The sequence below is a fragment of the Phallusia mammillata genome, chromosome 5 (assembly GCF_965637545.1).
Source record: "Phallusia mammillata chromosome 5, kaPhaMamm4.hap1.1, whole genome shotgun sequence".
Lineage (NCBI taxonomy): Eukaryota > Metazoa > Chordata > Ascidiacea > Phlebobranchia > Ascidiidae > Phallusia > Phallusia mammillata.
In genome coordinates, this window is record NC_137256.1 from 24076823 (window position 1) to 24100318 (window position 23496).

At 37.5% G+C, this 23496-nt stretch overlaps 1 pseudogene across 1 annotated transcript; it reads right to left on the reverse strand.

Annotated features, from left to right (window-relative positions):
* Positions 1–325: 325 nt before the first annotated feature.
* On the reverse strand, positions 326–22984 carry LOC145230218 (serine/threonine-protein kinase greatwall-like; annotated as a pseudogene). Its single transcript, XR_013860594.1, has 25 exons — positions 22933–22984; positions 22004–22124; positions 21086–21225; positions 20612–20728; positions 20213–20392; positions 18140–18277; positions 17445–17584; positions 15337–15425; positions 14455–14567; positions 13184–13357; positions 12662–12791; positions 11690–11860; positions 10938–11095; positions 8951–9110; positions 8051–8154; positions 7151–7601; positions 6565–6642; positions 4605–4725; positions 3128–3217; positions 2445–2897; positions 2264–2371; positions 1868–2177; positions 1638–1799; positions 1048–1149; positions 326–864 (listed from the first exon to the last, which is right to left on the reverse strand). The product of XR_013860594.1 is annotated as a serine/threonine-protein kinase greatwall-like (transcript).
* Between the last annotated feature and the right edge of the window lie 512 nt (positions 22985–23496).

Sequence of the window (23496 nt, forward strand, 5' to 3'; positions counted from 1 at the left end):
AATCAACGTTCATTCGAAATCGTAAAAATATAACATTGATCTGATATTTCAAATATAGGCTTACATCGCTGCATTTATTCAAGTGCAACTAGCGATTTATGCGGTCGACCACAAAAGTATTATAATATATGTACTGCCAAGATTTTAGATAATAATTGGTTGCTTTGCGGAGATTATGGCCATTCGGTTAAAAATGTTCGGAGTTTAGATTATGAAAGGGGGTCAATTATATGTTCACAAGGGGACGCACGCGACCCAGTGTAGAGCACGTTCGTGAAATAAAAACCTGTGATACAAGTAAGTGGAATAACAGACACTTGTTCAGTTCCGTTTGGAGCTTTGTATTTTGGACAACGAAGACAGAATCAGCACTAAAAGTTCAAGAGAGAAAACGGTTGAAGAGCAAATTAGCACAATATACCAAGTAGGTAGGAGACATATACACGAAACAATGTACTCCTGGCATAGAGACAGATTTATACTAGAATATTTAGATTAGTTTCAGCGCCTTACTACAAACAAGCGACGTGGCTCTGTGAAGGTTAGAAACCATGGGGAAAATGTTAATCAATCTACTCTTTGTCGTGTGGAATTTGAAATCGTAAAAAATCTGAGCTCTGGCAGCAAAAGTTAAAAATTCGGTTCTTACACCGTTGCCATGGGAACAAAGGGTAAAACGTGATTTCTCTCCGGGTCGTCATGGCAACGGATGTGGCGCGTGTGCTGCGGTTGATTTCCGTGCATTGTTGCGCGGATCGAAGTAGCACGTGTCTGTTTCACTGTCGGGTTGAGGGACGAACTCGGGTTGAACCGACAACAAATCGTGCCAGGGAAGATCGGAAAACATCGGATTGCTTCGGATATCTTCGGAAAATCAAAGGATAAGTTTGTGAAATGTTAAATTTAGTCATAAATGTGTGTTCAGTTGTCACATATTTGCCCATCAGTATGATTATAAGATTTGGTTGAGTACCGAGCATCAAAAACCGCGGTGCACGGTACCTGTCCCTGATAAACAATGCGAAGTTGTAGTTTTTTTTAAATCACCTTTTGAGCCTGCTCGATCGCTGGAATCTTTCGTTAGCAAATGTCGAATTAGTTTCACTGCGTCGTCTGGCAGAATTTCATCTCCCTCAGGCCACTCGATGTCTGCAACGTGAAAAACAAATGTACAAAAATGGATGGTAAAAAATTTTGAAATAAACAAAGAAGCATTCACCCAATCAATAGTCGGAGATTTCAAAATTATGACCAGCCTCTAAATCAAGTACATTTGCCGCTTGATGAGCTGCAGACAGTGCACACTGTTTCAACCTATAAGATCTCATCAGTGCAGCTACCGACGAGAGATCGGCCGTGTTAGCTAGTATGGCTTGCAGGTCCTAAATTTTTTTTAGTACTTTTCTGCCTTCTGACGACCATTCAAACCGATCTATACCGGTAATGAAAATCTGACATTTTTACCTGATTTCCTAATAAAAGCAAAGGCTATAGCCTTTCCGTTTTTTCGATTTGGAGTGGGGTGATAATGTCGCAAAATACCGACCTAATTTGGGCCTACGTTGCGAAAAATATCAGATTGAGGAAGTATAGAAAACAGCTGTCAGTCAAAACATACATAACGTCATAGCTCTTACCGCCTTTTAGGATATTGGAGAAAATTTTCTCGAGACTTTCGTCCGAAAATGGGGTTACACCGACCATAAACTCATAGAGACAAACACCGAGGGCCCACCAATCCACCCCAGGGCCGTGGGGTTGGCGTAGCAACAATTCGGGGGCCAAATAGTCCGGGGTACCTGCAGAACAGTGGGTTAGGGTGAGTGGTATTGTTACGAAACAAAGTAAATTGATACAGGAATCTCACCCCATATCCTTGACTCCATTTGGGAGTTTTTTCGGGGTCTTCTCACACTTCTAGGAGTCCTAAGTGGGGTCGGTTTAGGGGTAAACAATCTATTGGCTGTGGGGGTGATAGCCATGGGACGCAAGCGGTTTTTAGGGGTGCACAGTGACGCCCGAATCGACGGTGAGGGCTGAAAATTGAACCGGGTCGCTTGTTTGGGGGTATGCGGGGGAAAGGGGAGTTGTTTGGGGGTACGGGGATGAAATGGGACCGTTTTAGGGGTGTTGTGACGAAATTGGGTGATGCATTTGTTTAAAAATTGGGAATCTGTCTGAAAAACATTTAAAAAAACAATTATATTGAGTGTTAACAAGGAAGGAATAAAGATTTAAAACTCGTAAAAACAAGAGAGCTTACCCCGTGCCTGTGAGGGGTACGTGAAATTAACAAACCCAACGACGGGTTTTCCCCGTTTCCGTGTGAGGTCATCATGGAAAGGGGAATTCCCTCGACGTTGCCGTGATTCTGCAGAGGAAACAAAATGGCGTTGAAAAAAAGTTGCGACTCGTGCAGCAAACTTGTTGTCACATGATTCTACCTGTACACTGACGTCATTAACACGATTCTCGCCGTCTTTCGCGTTGCTACGGCAACCGAACGGCACGGGTTCGAGCTCTCCGTCGCTCTCTAGTGACGAAAGCGACGCGTCGTGTGGGTTAGGAGTGAACGGTACCGCATCGTCCTTCGTCAGGTCGTTCCAGCTCACTGAACGCGACCCACGTGACAGTCCAGCACGTGACCCAGCCGCGTTACGCATGGATGGTTTGCGGTGGTGAGCTTTGGGGCTGAGCGAATCGGGAAAGTTGTGTTCCAAAACGGGACTTAAAATTCTCCTGTTTTGTTTATCGTCGTGTCTGTGACGTAATCGAGCTTCATGGGGGGATGGACCGCTATCGGTGAGATGTTACCCATAATGCAATGGTCGGTTGTACTTCCAGTGGCCTGGTCTTTGTGGATCGATGTGTTTCGGGATTTTGGCGAGGTACTGAATCTGCGTTGTTCGAAAAATGAGCAATTAACTATATTACAGCTTAAACAGGAGATTAACAAAACAAATATTTGCCTTTGGTTATGATTAAGTAAAAAGCATGAAACAACTAAATAGTGATGATTCATTGATAGGTAGTTCGAAACACATAGTTTGAAGTGACATTATGGATTTGTAAACATAGAACAGTTGGGGATTTTAGGAACTTGATCACAAGTGTCAATATCACTTACCCAGTTGAATCTAGCCCCACTATTCCACTTTCCATACTAGTTCCACGACGCACTGCTTCGTTATTCTGTTCATCTAGGAATGATGAATCACTGAGGCAAAAAACAAAGAATTATCAGCAAAAATATTCAGACAAACGATTTATGGATTTATTAGGGCTTGTTGTAGAGTGTAGCCTAGTACTTCAATGCTTTTATTGTTAGGAATCGCTTATCTTCTATTTTTTGACCACTACTGTTTAGAATCCCAGTCTAACATACTTCCAATGCATTATAAACAAGCAATTTTAAACTATTTTCTAAATGTATGTTTGACCGTAAACTGGGAACAACAAATAATAATCAAAAAGGCCATTTTTAATCACTTGGTTAGTTTAACATGTTTGAGCTAACCTTAATTTAAAGAAATATGTAACTTTATGGGACAGTTAGTAACATTATTGCCAAAACAAAACGGACCGGTTATAAGAACGATTTACCAGAAAACATTGGATTGTATAATAGATGTATGTGATTTTACTCTAGATCAGTGGTTCCCAAACTTTTTCATATTTTTTTCAAAACGGTCCCTTTGCCATTATTTCGAGTGCTCGCGGTCCTTAAGCCTAAATCTGTATTTCATAAAAACGAAAGTTGATTCCAGGATTTTAGCTGGTTATGCAAAATTGCGCAAAAAATCATCCAAAGACAGCTTGTGACATCACAAACAGGACAAAAAGCATTACGATTGTGCGCAAACAATTGCATTTTTGATAGTTGTCATACAATAAAGGCTATTGTTTAACAATGGAGACAGTCGATTTTTAATTCTACTTTGATTTAAACTTATTTAGTGGCACAAGCTGAGAGTTATGGAATTACTTCAACCGCTACGCGGTCCCCCCAAAATTGCCTCACGGACCCCTAAAGGACCGCGGACCCCAGTTTGGGAACCGCTGCTCTAGATGCTCTAGACCAGTGGTTCTCAAACTCTGTTTTCGGGGCCGCATGCGGCTCCCAACTACTTTTATTGCGGCTCGCACCAGACCTTAAGAAAACCACCAAACATTGCTATGTTAGCTTTCAAAGTCATAATCTTTATAGATTTTCTCAAGGTTTCGTTTTTTTTGCGGGTCCCTACACACTTAATAAATACCATTTGGCCCCGACAATAAAAAAGTTTGAGAACCACAGTTTGAGAACCACTTTGAGAAGATCCTGCTCTAGATTTTAACAGTATGTTGAAAACCAAGACACCAGTGTTCCAAATATAAAGAAACTCTAAGCACGTTGACTAAATACGGGTATTGTAAAAAATGCAACTGTTCTCAAAATATGGTTAAATTTTTTTTCTTGTCGTAAAAAACGTATGTTATTGACTGAATCATCTATCAAATCACAATGTTCCAAATATATATATATAGGAACTTGGCTAAATCAGAGTCTAGTAACCAAAGTTTTGACTTAATTAAAATATCAAATCACAATCAAAATTATATACCTCATCTGAGGACGAGATATGAAAGACTCATCTCCGTTTCCTCTGATGAGTTCAATCGACTCATCATGTGCTGGAGTTGAGTGATGAATCCGAGTCTGCTCCGGCGAGGAGTGAAAAATTCCTACGTGGAAAAAAACAGGATTTTTTTCATAAAATTTCTCAGAAAAATCACTGACTTTATTTGGCTTTCATTGGCTAGTTTGATTGGTGTAAAAAATGGGCTGGGTAAAACACATAAAAACTGGTTGGAGTTTATATGTCACATTATTGAGACTACTTTTGGCAACTGATACAATCAAAATAAGGTTCTAGCGTTGCCATGCACAACCACATTTTATATTATACCATCACTGTTTAAAAAATAAGTTGAAAATCTATAACACAACATAGGCAGGGCACATCAAATTTTGATGGGGTGAAAGCACAAATCACTATATTATCTTGCTTGAACTTTGTACCATGTAAACACGGCATAAATTATAACTGGGTTTATGCCTGTTTGTGACATTTTAAACAATTTTGGTCAATTATATCGGCAGTTTAAACTTCATTCTTAGTCATTTTTTTAAGAGATTGTTTTCGGCAACAAATAAGCATCAAAATGAGGTTATAATATACTTTCCATTTTGTTTAACTATAAAATATTAACAAAACATACAATGTTTCAATGTGTTCATACGTTGAACGAAAAGGAAAGTTTATGAAATAGGCAATGATATTGTATCCATGGAAAAATCTACTCACACCATAACTCATGTCAGCCGCATACTTAGCTAATTTTCTATAGGTGGCGGTAAGAGCACAAATCCTATTAAATACGGTATATCTCAAAATATGCTGACGGTTAGGGCTATTAGGTCTGGGTTAGGTATTAACAATAAAGATTCAGTGAAACTAACTCTAAAATTTAGTTCTTAATGTAAATTTTCGAAAACTTATTTCCTAACCCTACCCCTATTTAGCTAAATAAATAATTGAGCTCATTTAACACCTAAAATTAGCTAAATGTTAGACTGACATGAGTTATGGTGTTAGTAGCTCTACCATGTTTATGGGGTTAAAATGTTTTCATGCACATCCATATTTCATTGTTTAAAACAGGATTTAAAATCTCTTGCAACATATTAGCACAGCTACATAATCCTAAAGAGAACAAAACTAGAATTTTTAATAGGGATTAGCCAAGCCGAGCCAGAACCCAAGTACTCGGTACCGAGCATCGCTGTTTTTAATGCTCGGTGCTCGGCCGAGCAGTTGCACAAACTGGCCTGAGCGTTAAATTTGCATATTCATGCCCTGCTAACATACGAAACTAGTGTTCTAAAGGGTGTCTATGATCAAAAACGAATGATTTTCAAATGTATTAGATGGTGGAAAAACGCGTACTTTATGGGCATGTACAGCTTAATAAAACACCGCCGATGACGTAAGAGACCTTGTAGAGCTAAAACGTAGAAAGGGTTTTTTGTGACGTCATAATCCACCGAGCGTGCTCGGCCGAGCACCGAGCATTAAAGTGAGATGCTCGGTGCTCGACCAAACAGAACATTTGCAGTTTTGGCGCATCCCTAATTTTTAATGACATGCATCGTAATTTGTCATTGTACGAGTGGCTCAGGAAAAAAACATGAATTAATAGCTAGAAAAGAGTCAAATCTCTCATGAATCATAACATTGTGGACCACATTACAAAGTGGTTGAACAAATGGGATTTGACATTGACTCCTGAGCCTGTAACTCCTAACAAACTGGAGTGAAATAGCCAGTTTACACTCGTGTACTAAGCCTATATCTTGTCACCAGCTACACCAATGAGATATTGTAGGTCAAAACAGTGCGCACTGTCTGCAGGTAACTTTTTATGGTAAGAACTGTGATTAAAACCACAAACAGTAGGTTCATCCGATACCTTAGGGTAGAATAAACCTTAATTGTTTATCAGAATTCAGAAACCACTTACTTGTGGCAGGTTGCTTGGGTGATAAACTTTCTGCTTCCGAGCTTAAAATACTTCCAAAATCGAAGGCACTGTTGTCAGCTGCAAAAGAATGAAATAGAAAGACTTTGGTAAACAGATAAAAAATTGTAATATTAGTAGGGACATTTAGTTTGGCAGCAGCATATCAAAAATGATGTTATTTTTATAGGGATGAGCCGTACCAAGTTCGAACCTGAGTACTTGGTACCGAGCATCGCTGTTTTTGATGCTCAATACTCGGTCAAGTAGTTGCAAAAACTGGACCGAGCATTAAATTTGCATATTCATCTCCTCCTGCTAACATACGAAACTAGTCTAAAAGATTTTCAAAACGATTGGCTGTTTTTAAAATGCGTTGGCTGGGGGAAAAAATGCAAGCTAGAAACTGACGTGAAATTTGAATGTGTTTGTGACATCACAGTGCACCAAGCAGGCTTGGTTGAACACCGAGCACTGATGCAAGATGCTCATTGTTCGACCAAAGAAAACGTTTGCAGCTTTGGCTCATCCCTCTTATTATATATTATAATATGGTACACAGCTTAAAATAAACCTACTATTTTGGTACCTGAATTGTCGTGGTGGTTAGAACCTTGTTTGATCTTGTCCTCAAATGAAAGCTCCTTCAAACTCATGTCCATATCTGAGATGCTTTTCTCCAAAGAAGTAGAACGGCGGTGAAACGAGTGCTGATTGGTCGAAGATGCAAACGACACATCATGATTGGCTGAAACTGCTACATTGTCTCTGTTAGCCCCGCCCCTTAAATCATCCTTGCATGGAGTTTTGAGATCAGATGAACTTGAAAGTGCAAGGTCAGGTGACGACATTGACCTTGATAACTTTCCATGTGGTGATGTTAACGACAAATTGACCTGAGAAGTTTCTAAAAGTCCCAGATCAGGTTTTGGTACTGAGTTCAACCGAATACGAGGTACAGTCGATTGGTTGTGAGCGACTTCCGGTGATAAGTTTTGTTTGAGGCCGGCATTTTCAAAAACTGGTTGTACATGTTTGCTCTGCAACATAACAAGTGTCTGTGTTTAAAGACATGGTTCTCTACCTTTAATACATACATGACATTTTATTTTAAATTCGGTAACAGCTTTGTGGCTACCAGCGTTCTTTTTACTACGTGAAACTGGCCTGAAGTGGCTAAGGTCAGCGATCCCGGTAATAGAACATCAATAAATAGATTTTGCAAGTCTTAAAATCAATGGTTTAATACTGTAAATAGCTTTTATTTGCCTTATTTATTGTTGTGTAATAATAAGAATCGTTGTACAATAATGAAAAGAGTTTCATTGCATGGGTCCAATGGAAAGTGAGTACTTTGTTGTTTTGTTTATTGTTTATGTGTATATATTATAGTGTCAATAAATTACATTTTTATGTTGTCAATAAATTACCTTTACATATCCCATTCTACCTATAACTTAGTTAAGTGCAGAAATCTTTTAAGTTATACCTGCTGAGAGAGCCACAAGTTATCAATGTCTGTTGTGAGTCCTGAATGTCGACATGATTGGACCTTGCGTCGCTTCGAGGGATGGAACGGGTATTTTAGTTGATCTACAAATTTGCCAAGCAAAATATGATTAAACCTAGTGATGCAACAAAACTGCCTAAGAAAATTCTGGCAGAAACTTTTTGTTCAAAACTTTAAATGAGTCGAGCAACAAAATAAATAATTGTAAACCAAACATTCCAATTGAAATTTTAGGTTCATGGGCCCTCTGCAACCCTCCCATATAGATTTTAAGTCCCCAACACTTTTTTGCCTTAAAAAAAAACAAAATCATAAATATACAAGCTAAAAAGTTTTTTGAGAGTCACGTTTAGTTAAGTGTCAAGTCAGGCCCAAAATGTTTTATTTAAAGTTTAAAGCCTGAAATTTATTTTTTTCAAAAACTCTTTAACTAAGACTTTGAAGTTCTGACACAAACAAGTTTAAAGCCGGATCTTAAGTCTGTTTATTGAAACCAGTGGTTCTCAATTGTATACGGATCGCGCACCACCTGGCAACTTTTTCTATCACTGCATAGTACCTAAACCCTGTTTAAATGATGGACCAAGAGATAAATCTATTTTTCAGCCAGTCTAGTATATTTTGGAAACCAGCAAGGTTAGCTTATTGAAATAGATGTTAAGATAAAAGTTTCGCTCAAATTCAGGACTGAACAATTGGGTAAGTTAAGTTGCAATTTTGGATCTGACTTAAAATGAGTTTAACAGAAAGCTACTCGCAGACCACCTGAAAAGCTCTGGTGTGTCACTAGTGGTACACATACAATAGGTTGAGTGGTTTACAACTGGTTGCAGTCTAAGTATGTCTGGTCTAATTTTGTCTCTTAAAAAGGTGAGTCACCTGAATTGTGGGTAATATCACCTCCTTCCGAGAAGCAATGTCTGTAAGCACCCTGTTCGTCAATACTCATGTTCGAAGTATTCTTTTCATCCCCGGAGGAATGTCGCCTCTGCTTGCGACAGATCGCTGAAGGACTATCCATGTTGCCGGGTTGTTTATGCTGCACAACAAAAATATTTTTATTTTTTTTGAAAAGCATCAAGCCAATAAACGATAAGCTGCACAGTGCACACTGTTTCGACCTATAAGGTCTCATCAGTGCAGTTGGTGATGAGAGATCGATTCATGAGGAAAGGCTTTTTAGTTGGCTGCTCCTGACAAACTGGAGTGCTGTAAGGGGGCTACATTAGCTCATACTGTCAATGTTGTGTCACCAGCTGTACTGATGAGGCCTTATAGGTCGAAACAATGTGCACTGGCTGCGGCTTATCATATTGTTTAGGGATGGAAATTAGAATAGCAAAATCTGGGGAATTCCAATCCTTAGCTATTCCAAGTTTTTTTTAACTTGAATGGGACTCAGTTTTAATCTGGTGCAAATTTTAAATGAAGCCTATTGAATGATTCTGAGAAGGTATGGATTAATGATTCTGAGAAGGTATGGATTAAATATTTGTTGGTTATGTCAGGGATCAGCAGATACTGTTGCCAATCAGTAATGGGTTTGTTACTGGGCAGTGCAAATGCATTGTGCAGGTAAGGCATAAGACAAGTTGGGTAATGTTAACTTCCCAGTTAAACATCTTTTGAAGAACAAATATATCTCACTTGAAAATCATCTACAAAGGGCAATAAAGGGGATTTAAATTCAAAAATGCTAAAAGTTCCTTTACAAAAACGATTGTTGCTTAACTGAAAGCCCAGCAGACTAACCTGAATGTGAACGCGCAATAAAAGATAACAAACAGACGAAAGATAAAAACCGCTACACATCACTTACACCAGTGGTTCCCAACCTATGGGTCGCGACCCAAAGTTGGGTCGCCTGAACATTCTGTTGGGTCGCTTGTTTTAGTGACAATTACAGTATCTACTTTTTGACGCCGGATAGCGTTACTTTTATATTACCCAGGGCTTCAAATTGTTGCCCAACAATAACCTTATTCATCACAACTTGTCGTGATAATGTCTAAAAATGTTTGTGACGTCATAAAGTAATGTGTTAGCTCACAGTAGAACGTTGTCTGGCAAATAATGCCTCGATTCAGCTCCAAGTTCGGAATAAATGGAAATGTTTGGTCGTAAAAAACAACAGTGTTCGTTCGTTATAAGGTTATTGATTTGCTAAACTGGAGCAGTATTTTTTTTTCAAAAAACTTTCCTACCTTACAGACAAAAATACAACTAAAATGACATGTCCATGGGTCGCAAGAAATCACAAAACTAAATTTTGGTAAGTATTTGGGTCGCGTTAGAAAAAGGTTGGGAACCACTGACTTACACCACATTCACACAAGTGTGCTTTTATTTCATCTTTTACACTTTTATAGTTTTTATCTTTAATCCCTTCTAGACAATGAAGATGCTTTTTTGCAAAACATATTTGTTCTTTCTAAGATTGTCAACTGATTTTAACCTGGAAATTGACCTTTTTAAACTTGTGGTACATATAGTGAAAGACATGAAAGTCGTCGCAAGAATGGCAATAGAACAAGGAATGATTCCTAGAATCCATTTAACAGTAGGGCATAAGAAACACAATAAAGGTTTTACTCTTTACCATTTAATTTTCCTACAACCAATTAAATATTTAAAGCAGTGGTTCTGAACTGTGGCTCTCAGAGCCGCATGCAGCTCCCAATTACTTATTTTGCGGCTCACACCAGACCTCAGAAAATCATAAAAAAATGCTATTTTAGCTTTTAAAGTAATAATCTTTTGTGATTTTCTAAAGCTTTGTTTTTTGCAGGTCCTAACACACCTAAAAAACTACTGTTTGGCCCCGACAATAAAAAAGTTTAAGAACCACTGATTTAGAGTAACACACCTCAAATACATCATCTTGTGTAGCCTCGGTGCAGCCTGATGTGTCGGCAGTGGCAACACTTAAGTGTTTGTGAAACGAACGTCGTCCGTCTGAAGAAACTGATGAGTCACCCGACACAGCGTTTATGGTGGGAGTGAGACAAGTAGGGGAAATGTAATCTGAAAAACCAGTGACACAATAATTAAATTGTTACCATGCAAAATAGGGTCGTTTGCGTCATTTGGCATTTCATTGCGGGTTACCAAATATTTTTCATGGTGGGCAGGATAAGCTTAACAATGTTTCGGTCGAGCCGCATAGTTTACATGCCCTTGCGCAGTTTTTCAAATTTAGCCCACATGGCGATATTTATAGGGACGCAAGGATATCTTTCTACAATCCAATTTAAAATCTGGTGATGTGACTGTTAAATTGTATAGTTAGAATAGTTAGACTAAATTGTATAGATCTTACGAGCAATACTTGTGCGTACAATTTTGGCATAAATACGATTTGGTAAACTAAAAAATGTGCTCGCGGGCCAGATGAAATGACCCCGGGCCAGATGAAATGACCCCGAGCCGTAGTTTGGTGACCCCTGCATCGGAGGTTACCAAGGCTACTGTTAAACAATAATGAATATTCATTCATCAGCAACAAAAAATTAACCATATAGAACTTTTGTTTAAGTGTTTTAGTTCTTAATATTTGATCTATCTCTAGCAAAAGGGTTCTAAAAACTTCTAAAAAGAATAAAACAGAGCCCAACTTACTAAGCATATTGTTATGACGTGCTGCAAAATGTCTTCCACAAGATTTCATTTTGCTCCCCGACATTTTTAAGCTTCCAGGAGTTTGCATAAGAAGACTTCGCTTCTCTGACTCTTGAAGAGGGGAAAGTAAATCCCTTACAGAAGTAATTGACCCCGACATGGAACCAATTCCTGAAAAAAAAAACAGTGTTGTAGTAAAAAAAAAAAATTCTGGACACAATTTTGACCAACATAAAAATTTCAAACTTAGTAGAGATGGGCCAAGCCGATCCAGAACCCAAGCACTCTGTATCGAGCATCACAGTTTTTATTGCTCGGTTCTTGGCTGAGCAGTCACACAAACTGACCCAAGCATTAAATTTGCATATTTAACCATGTTGACATACTAAACTGGTGTCCAAAACGGCACCGAGGAACAAAAATGATTGGTTTTAAATACGTTAGATGGTGGAAAAATGCTTACAGTTCAAAAATACTTCTGGGGCCAGTACAGTATAATACATCGCTGGTGATGTAAGGAACTTTGAAAAGCTACAAAACTAGCATGAAATTCGGAATGTTTGTGATGTCACAGTGCACCCAGCGTGCTCAGCCGAACACCAATTTGGCCCATCCCCAAAAGTTAGTAAATTTGGCCAATCCCTATAACTTAGTACATATATTGTAATGACCTCACTACCGCGTTTACTTATGTGCATCGTAGGCATTTGCCGTTTTATTTTAGCGAGAATGCCTACTTATAAACATTTGTTTCGGGTTGCTCTACCTCTTACATAACATGACTTGGCTGCGCATTTTTGCATGTGTGCTCGCAATATTTAATTCATTGCTCTGAAGAAGCTCTACCGTTCTGGTGGGCTAAACGCCAGCAAAATAAGTTCTAAAAAATATTTGTTTTGTTTAGCATTACACCAGTTGAATGACAAATTTGTTAAATTGAGTTTTTAATTTAAATCGTTTTTATATCCAAACCTCTTTCACGAGCCAACACCATTCTGGCTGGAGTGTCTGTTATTGCTTGCTCATCTTTTATATTTGAATCAGGTGGCGTTATTTTATCGGCTTCTGTTAATCCATTTTCATCTACTGCAGCCTGGGAAACCTGAAAAAAAATTTTTTAAATTTTAATAGTAAATTTGCACATTAAACCATATTGTAGTTCAGTGGTGATTTTATATATTAACTGCTTATTGTTTGCTACTTATTGTACTACATTGTTTTCCACTGTTTATAATATTATGTAGTGTAAACACTAGGTTAACTGATGTCATTGATATGTTAGTCGCCACCAGTGTTTACTGAATAAGTTTAAGATGAAAAAATAAGGTAAATTTACTGTCTTACAATCTAGCATCATTGTAGACAAAATGCTCAGTCTGGCAGCATTAGCCTAAATGGCAAATGACTTGTTGTCACCAGCTGCTCTAAAGGTGGAAGCGATGTGCATTGGCTGCAACTATTAATCAACCTAATTAACTACAAAACAAAGTGTACCTGTGCATTGTTTTCTTTTCCAGCAATCAGTGGACTGTTTACTGAAGGAAGATAGCCTTTATTCCCAGACTGTAGCTCATCAAATGAAAATCTTCTGGCTCCAAGTCGTAGAGCTTGACTACGGCGACCGGTGAAGGCTGGGCTTGCCAGGTGTCGAGATGATGAGGAATTTTGCTGCAATGAATTAAAATACAGTTTGTTACTGGAAGCCTTAGTGCAGTGGTTGTCAAATTGTAATACATGTACCACTAGTAGTATGCCAGAACTTTTTAGGTGGTACGCGAGTAGCTTTCTATGATACCTAATTTAAGTCCGTTCTAAAAGTGCAATTCAACTGACCCAACTGATCAGCCCTGGTTTGGGCAAAACTCGTGTTTTGGACAGTATTTTGAAATTGCTAAATATGCTAGCCAGGTTTATAAAATGGACCTATTTCTTGGTCTATCCCAGGGGTTCCCAAACTGTGGGCCATGGCCCAGTAGTGGGCCACCAAAACATTTTCAATGGGCCACAGAGCCTTTGATTAGATTCTAGTGTTTTATTATACTGTAGATATTATGCGCTTTGTTTTGAAAAACGTAATTTTTGCAAACAATTCTGAATCTTGTAGCCAAATTTCAGAAGCATGTATCTCATTAAAAATAAATAGCTAGAAAATTTCGCCTGTTTTTGAGTCATTTCTTTGTTTGTGCCCAAATTTACAGCACGAGGTGGGACATGAATCGCTATTTAATATACATTTAGGCCACAGACCCAAAAAAGTTTGGGAACCCCTGGTCTATCCATTCAAACAGGGTTTAGGATAGGTGGTACACAGTGATAAAAAAGTGCATAACATCAGTTGTCTATACTACGAACTGTTGCAACTGTGTCTCATGGTTTGTTACACAACATTGTTACAGCATAATGGCCAGAAATAAAACCAGTCAGTGCTACCAAGATTGCTGACAAAATATTTTGCCTCTCAGTTTTCGATACTAAAGGCTGGTTTACACTATAACAATACAAGCAACTTTTTGCCAATGTTTGCTTTGTACAGCACAAAATCGGCGAAAAAGTTTTGCCAGGTTACATGTAATTTTTCGCTAATGTGTTGAAATCATATGTACCCCTAGCTAGTTGTATACAAATAATTACAACACTACATTTAAGTCTTTGGTAATCGGTATCAAAGGTACATGATATTCGGTATTGTTACTCGCTTCAAAATCTATGATCCTCCCATCACAACTACTAAGATTGCCAACACTAAGATTTCAATTGTTACTTACAAAGTTAAAATTGGTGATAAGGGAGAGGACTTGACCAGGAGTTCGAAAATATTCTCTGTTGTTGGGTTTCGATGTCGCTGAAGGTGTTTTCACAACATCCGACATGTTTAAATCTAAACAATATGAATCAATGTTATACCAGGCCGAAACAATGTGCACTGTCTGCAGCTTATCATTTGTTGCCTTGATACTTTTATATTGGTACTGTGACACTGAGCACTTTGGCTCCCAGGCCTCTGCGGTGTATGCCCAGTTGTGGCGTCAAACAGAATAGGTGAGGAATGGCTTTTTGGCATGTTACTCCCAACAATCTACAGTGCAGTTGGATGGCTATACTGGCCAATATCTCTCAGCACCAGCTGCACATATGAGACCTTAGAGGTCGAAACAGTAAGCACTGTCTGCAACTTAATGTTATAACATTGACAAACAAAGATTAACAAAGAAAGTGTTTAGTAGCAACCTTGCCACAAAGTGAAGGAAAGAGTTTTTGATGTCTATTTGCTGTGAAACTGATCAATTATGGGCAAATGCCTGATAACAATAATCGGTAAAATGATAAATATTGGCACCCAAAATTAGGCTATTCTTAAATCAAATATAATATAAGCTGCGGACAGTGCATATTGTTTCGGCCCAAAAGGTCTCATCTGTCAATTATGCCCAGTTGTGGCATCAAACAGGTTGGTGAGGCATAACTTTTCAACTTACTACTTCTAACAAACAGAAGTACTGTAAAGTGGCTACTTTAGCCAGGGGCCTATCTCTCATCACCAACTGCACTGATGAGACCTTATAGGACGAAACAGTGTGAACTGTCTGTAGCCTATCATCTATTGCCATATAAATGCTCAATGCTTTTATAGAAATGTAATTTATTACCTCGATCAAGGGAAACAGATGACAGACCAAAGTCTGTGAGTTTGATGTGTCCTTGTGCAGTGATCAGCATATTGTCAGGCTTTAAATCTCTGTGGAAAATAAATTAATATTTTAAATAAATTATAAGTAGTGACTAAAACCACTAAAATAACTTCACTTTAAATCTCTCTTAACTCGATTTAGTCAACCAAAAGGTTATAGTTTTGATGTGTACCATATTTACTCGATTGTAAGCCGCAACATATATTGGTTTTTTCCTGCCGTTTGTGCGGCTAATTACAGAGGACAGTTTACATTTTTTTTATACCGATATAATTTCCACACTTCAACTTTTTAACTTATTTGGGGTTCAAAACATGTATGCATCTACACACTATACGTTCTGCTGGGTACAAATTTCAACATAACTAACAGATATGTGCAAATAGTTATACTATGTAACAACAGAAAAGTGTATTATGAAACAATCATACATAAAATTCCAGCATGCGGCTTACATTATTTTTTTAAACCTCAACACGTGGCTTACAATCGAGTAATGTGGTATGTCCATTTATATAAGAAGAAAGGGTACTCAAATTAACTTCAAACTAGAAGAGTGGCTTTCTGATATACTTCCATTTTATATATTCTATACGATATTTACCAATTAACTATACACATCATTTGATCTACACATATGATTGTTTTTGTAAACAAAAACTGATGGGTCCCCACACGCGTGTTTGTGCGGATTTACAGTAAACAAATGTTGCGGTGATTTTTACATCCTTAAGGACAAATTTTTAAAAAGCATTAACCCAACAATAAAAAAAATTGTTCGTATTCTTTTTGCACTATTATTATCATGTAATTACAAAATTAAAAAAACGTAACAAAGACTTAAATCTAATCTTGCTTTGACCCAGATATAGTCCTCCAAGGTCGGGTTTTGAACACAACAGTTGTGTTACAGACACTTTAAATTAAAAAGCAATTTGCTACAAGTGTATCCATAACAAATTGTTTTTCATTTAAACGAGTACCATTGACAAGTAGTAACCTCTCAGGGTGCACACGCCAAACGACTGTTTGACCTTTTGACACCGTTTTCAATAGCACGCCGTCATTCGTGTTCAACAATACTGCCAAGCCTAATTTCTACATGCCTTGAGTATTAACACCTTAATTGACTGTCAAAAAAACGCTACGTTATGAAGAAAGTTCTGTGCTGTGTTTGTAATACCGACTAGTTGACCTTAAGTAACCCGTGATCATGCGGAGGCCAACCTGACAGCGAGCATTTTAAAAAAAACTTATTTGGCAAAAAAGTCAAGTTAATTTTTTCGTCTTAACTTTTATTAACAACGTTTTTCTTGACATATACAAAACCGAAGCGCGGTAATTAGGCTTAAATCACGTCATAGGTGTAAAACCTTCGCCAAAACTAAAAATGTGAGTGATAACTTAATAAAACGACATAGCATTGCTGTGCAAAACAGCTGATTTCTAATCACTGAAACGACGTCTCGTAAAACGTCTGTCCGACGTCAAGCTGAGCCCTCCCGCTATCGTAAACCAGTGAGTTACTCTCTTGGTACTTCTGCCTACAGGTCTTTCTTGACCAAACGAGCGTTAGACACAATTATGTTTCGGGGGCCTGTGGGTGAACCTCTGGGTCATACGGGGTCAAAATTCACATGGACCATCTTTAGACCAATATCTGTAATGTGTGTAAATTTGAAAAAGTTTGAACCATTCTTTCTTGACCAAAACGTGGGAACAATAGCCGGGCTAAAAATTTCACGTTTTGGGGGGCTGTGGGTGAACCAAGGGATCAAACGGGGCCAAAATTTACATGGACCATCTTTAGACCAATATCTGTAATGTGTGTAAATTTGAAAAAGTTTGAACCATTCTTTCTTGACCAAAACGTGGGAACAAATCTGCGTTAGAAAGAAAAAAAGAAAAAAGAAAAAAGAAAAAAGAAAAAAAGAAAAAAAAAATATAGACAAAAACAATATGTGTCCCCTTCAGGGAAGGGGACCCATAATTAAGGAAGTATGTATCAAACAAAATTTGCATTAAGAGTGCATCATAAACATGTAGGAATAAAATCGGTTTCAAACCTGTGTACAATGCCATGTTTGTGGAGATACTCAAGTGCTAAAGTAACTTCTGCTGCCTACAAAATTTCAATACTTTGATCAAAATAGCCAAGTACTGCCAGCAACGACTTGACATCGCCACCAATTATGTATTCCATGATCTAAAAACAAGTCGGTCATTTTACATCAACACAAAATGTCATGAATAACAAAACACAAGCTTGCTAACATCATCAATTGCACAGTTATCTACACAGGACAGGGTTTCCCAAACTATGTGTTGCTACCAAAAGTTGTATAAGGATTTAGGAGGTTGCCTGTTTTCGTAACAAGGCAATTCACCTCTTAAGAGATTTTTTTATCATAGCTGCGCAATAATTTTATCGGAATTTTCTTTGATGCGTATTGGGTGTGACTGCATACGGCATTTGTTAGATCACAGTATAGTGCAGTCTAGCTGATAAATGCATCAGTTCAAACGTTTTCAGACAAATGAGAATGTTGTGTCCAAAAAACGAAACATTTCTAAATAGTAATTTTTTATTGAAACCAAATTTTCGAAACACATTCCTCTATTACAGACAAAAACGCAACTTCATATAGTAATTATACATAATACTGAATCAAAAAAAATATTTTTTAAAGTATTTGGGTCGCACCAAACAGTTTGGGTATCACTGATATAGGACATTTATGTATTTACACTCTGTAATTACCAAGTAAATATCCAAAGGTGTCTCGAGTGAATAAAACAGATGAACAATGAATGGACTTTTGCTCAGGGCCATCGCTTTTCTCTCACACAAAACATTCTTCGTCATGTTTTTTCTCACCATTTTACTTTTCTTCATAACCTGAAAAAGCAATTATTGTAATAAACACCTTTTGATTTCAATTAAAAACATTTTTTTGCATGACATTTAGGATAATTTTAGTGAATCAAATTTCTTTTATATTTCATGCTGAACCCCTCAAATTGTAGCCAATTGCTAGTTTGGAAAACATCCCAGTTATTTAGAATTGCAATGTAAAAAAAACCTATGTGAAAAAAATAGCTGCTGTAGACAACAAATTAAAACTAGAAGGCTGGCTTAACACATATTGCCCTTGCACATACACTATGATCTATTTTAAAACATAAATATATTTCCTACGCTTATTTTGTATTGGGTCCCATATCAACCACTGTCTTTTTTAACCTTGGTTGTTTCTGCAAGCAAAAACTCATGGGTCCCACACATACAAAGTTGTAGATAATGCATTTCAAAAGATAACAATAAGTAAGTTTGGTATTGTGAAGACAAACACAGTGATTAGTACTGTGCATATTTAAATATGCTATATGGAGTAAAAACTATTTAAATTTAAAAAATCATTTTAAGGGGGCTAGTACGAAAACTAATGGAGGTTCAACACACACAAACTTTAAAGTAGGAAACCACAGTGACTCAATCAATAGTACTGCAAAATTTCAGTCCAATCTGCCAACGTTTAAAATTTCAACCAGTAGAGGTGTTTTGAGCAACAACCGTTAATGTTTCTGACATCAAAGGGCTGTTAACAACCCCAAACTGCAATGGCGCAATAACGATAATTGGCATACTTTACAAGGTATCCAAATTTTAGCCAATTCTGATATTGTTTACAAACTCACCCCTTTTAGGGGGCTAGCGGGGTAAATACTGGGATTATAAACAAAAACTAAGTGGGATGCACATCTACATAACTATATCTACCATCTGTGTAAATTTCTCCCGAATCCATCAAACTTTTCATAGAAAAACGAGTTGGACAAACTTAAAAGGAAAATACCCATTTTAGGGGGCTAGCGGGGTAAATACTGGGGTTATCAACAAAAACGAAGTGGGATGCACATCTACATAACTACATCTACCATCTGTATAAGTTTCAGCCACATCTATCAAGCATTTGATGGCAAATTGAGTCAGACAAACTTAGGGGGGAAAACCATTTTACGGGGCTAGCGGGGTAAATACTGGGGTTATCAACAAAAACAAAGTGGGATGCACATCTACATAGTTATATCTACCATCTGTGTAAAGTTCATCCAAATCTACAAAGGATTTGATAAAAACATTCATTTGGATAGGATTTTTTTAACACAAGTTTTGTAAACTAACAGGACATGAGTATGCAAATTTAATGCTAGGGTCAGTTTGTGTGACGGCTCATCCAAGCTCTGAGCATCAAAAATAACGATGCTCGGTACAGAGACTCGGGCAGTTCAGACAACCCTACTAGGCACAGGAAATTTAGCATTTAAAAGTGTAAAAATGTTACAAGTTGATATAATGCTTGTTGCTGCATTGTTTCAGCAATGTGGACATAGCATGGTTTTAACTGGTTTTTAAACACCCTCCCACATTAACAAATCAATGCCAAGCATCAAGTTTAGTTTGGTTAACTTGATCTCAACAAGACTGAAAGATCCTTCTGTATCAAGCCATTAATGACCTTATGTATGTGTGATATTTTGACATAAAAACTACCAATGTTTATGGAAAAAGAAAAACATCCAACAGTAAATTCAGGCAAGTGCATATGTGTCTATCAGCATGTGTCTATTGCTTCCTAATAATTTGCAGTGCCTTAAATTGCCCACCATCAATCTCAAAAACAAAGTAACGCTGACCCAAGCTGAATTCTCTTCATATATCACTATTCAGTTGTATACCCTAGTTGTGATACAACATACCTGGTTAATGTGCACTAAACATTTAAATGTAAATATGAAACTTTTCTGACAACTAATGAAACTTTAAACCAACCTTTAAACTGGACTGTTGCAAATACACTTGTAGTGGTGGTTTGGATGTTCGGCCAATCTGGTGGCAAAATTGGTCTTTGACTGGCTACTGGTTCCTCGTAACCACTCCATGATCCTTCCATGGGATGCAGAAGTTGTTTAAGACAGTCCTCTTAAAATCTCAAGTAGATCGATGGAGGAGCTGGGATAAAAATGAAATGTTAGCACACAGTCATCTGGGGGTAAACCAAAGTAAAAAAAAGTTTTTAGTTAAGCGAAATAAGTGTGTAAAAAAATAACGTAGATTTTTTTTAAGACCGCAGTAGTAAAACAGAGAAAGACCTCTGTGTTTGCATGATACATCCCTTATTATATTTTATGTTGACTGAAGTGTTACTTCAATTCTTAAGTAGAAGCTTACACTTCTCAATGACAACAAAACTGTAAGCTGGCTCTGTGAAGCATTTCCATACAAACCTTGCTTCACTAAACTGGATTTGAATTCCTATTGTCTGCATTCTCTCCTGCCATCTCATACCTGCAGAAAAGTAGCTAACAACATTATCTCATAAAAGTAGTGATTTACAAAAATGCACAAAACACAACTTAAAATCAGACAAGAAACCACACGCAAAAACTTCTTCTTAAACTAGAATCTAATATAGCAACTAAAATATAAATTGTTGTTTTGTAGTGGCTCATACCATGATCAGTTATATCACATATTACAAGTCTATATGCAGGTATTTATCTTCAATGTAATGGGTGTAGAAGTAAAGTTAAGAATTGCATTGCTTTACAGCATCACATGTTATGTGCGACTATTGCCTAAAAAACAGTTTCTGTCTCACAGTTCAAAGATTAACACAACTTGATCAGATCCGTATTATCTTACTATGTATGGGGTTGGGATAGAACTATCTTCTACATGTATGATAAAACATCTTTCTTCGCTGACGAAATTGATGTGCTGCAAATATCCTCATATTCTTTTGCGACACGTGTTGGGATTTTGGTTGTGGGCTGGAAAAGATGCTGCAAAAAAAATAAACAGCTGCTTAACTTGTAATTTGGCTTTATATGTTACATACAGTTCAAAACACTAACTGCCACAGAGCTTGTGTGTAGAGAATACATCGTGTTGCATAGGTTTCTAAAATGCTGTCGTCAAAGTTAAAGCAAGTTGTAGCTCATAAAAGAATAAAGAACAGATAAGATAAGTGTTGATAAAAAAAATGTTTACGTTTCATGTGTTTGCTATATACACGCTTAATGGTGAATTTGTTTTCAATTGTTTCAGGGGGCTAGTGGAATAAATGATAGGGCTACAGGGTTGAACACAACAATGGACACCTATAAATGACACAATGTAAAAGCTATCTAAATTTCATTTAATTCTGGCATTGTACAAAAAATTGAATCATTTTAGGGGGCCAGTGGGGTGAACGTTGGGGCAACAGGGTTGAACAAAACAATCGACAATTACAAATAGCACACTTCAGAAGGTTTCAAAATTTTGTTCAATTCAAGATCATTTAAAAAATTGACCCATTTTGGGGGGTTAGTGTGGTAAATGTTGGGGCAACAGGGTTGAACGCAACAAACTAAACTATAAGTAGCACATTCTACAAGCTATACAAATTTCCAAATCCATCAAAAGTGCATAGACAACTTCAGCAGAAAAATGAAATCAAGATGTGTCCCCTTCAGGGAAAGGAACCCATAATTATTGCTAAATCCATTCTGTAGGTTTCTACCAGCTTTAACGTATTACATTTATAAATGTTCCATGCATTTTATAAATCAAAAATACCTTTGTAGGCTGTAGTTTGTTGACCCTGCCCTAGATGGAGCACTTGTTGAGGGTTGAAGTTGCTCAGAAGGGAGTGTTTGGAGTTTGGGGAACGTGATTGTGTTGATGATCGGATCAACAACTGCAGATAAAACACAAAATTAATAGGAACTTTAGATTAAAGTAGGTTGCAATGTATTTTGCTTATACCACAAACAAACTGATTAAATAAGCTCACACAATAAAATGTACAACTTTTGAGACCACATAAGCATTTACAGTTAAACTTAAAAATTTAAAATACACTTAATTTCTCAGATTTTCCCAAGGTGGGCAACTTTTTTGTATATGTAGTAGGGATGGGCCAAAACTGCAAATGTTCAGTTTGGTCGAGCACCAAGCATCTCATGTGAATGCTCGGTATTTGGCCAAGCACGCTCGTGCATTGTGACTTTTTAAACATTCCATATTTAACGCTGGTTTTGTAAGTTTCCCAGGTTCCTTCCTTACATCACCAGCGGAGTATTAAGCTGTACAGGCCACAGAAAAGAGCGCTTTTTAACCATCTAATGCAATTGTTCTAGATACCCTTTCAAACACTAGTTTTGTATGTTAGCAGTGCATGAATATGCAAATTCAATGCTCGGGTCAATTTGCGCAACTGCTCAGCTGAGCACCGAGCTTTAAAAACAGCGATGCTCGGTACCAAGTACTCTGGTTCTGGCTCGACTCAAGCCGGTCCCTAATATGTAGACCATACTAGCCATGACACTGTGGAAGCAGGTTGCAATGACACTCATGAAATCAGATCAAGGTGTAGGCCAGTGGTTCCCAACCGGGGTGCCAATTGCAATGCTCAGGGGTCTAGCGAGATTTTGATATTGCAACACTGCGACCCATTCTTTATTTTAACTGTAACCCCTTAATTGCGTAATATATTTATTTCTAACCGAGTTTCAGTGTGAGTTAAGTTTCGCGTCTCACAGTTAAACCCATCTCCTTGATCGTTTTTGTTGTCATCGTTTTTTTTATTCGTGGACCATTTCAAGCTTAAATCACTCTAGCAGAATATTTGTTTGTAGATAATATATTCTATCAGATTAATAAACAGAATTTTCACAACAACATTCCTAATTTTAGGTTTGGTATAATATTTTGTTTAATCAATCAAAATAATTACCCAAACACATCTAAATTTCCCCCTAGTTGATAAACATGCCTTGAAAAGTTATTTACCTTTTCAAAAATGACAACAGCATTTTACCGTGCAAATTTCCCAGTATCTGATTGCGTCAACAGACAAATAGCAGGAATCATCATCATCAACAAATACTTCCCGCTAAAATTTGGCTTTGTCCCTCCCAAGGTCACCTGAATTTGACCCCCGGGTCCCAATCATAAATCCTTTTGAGGTCAGGTACTCCAAGATATACAAAATTTGCACATCATATTCTGCAACATCCAAATACCATCATCAGATTTCATAACATTTTAAGTGTTTGGAGGAGCGTGAT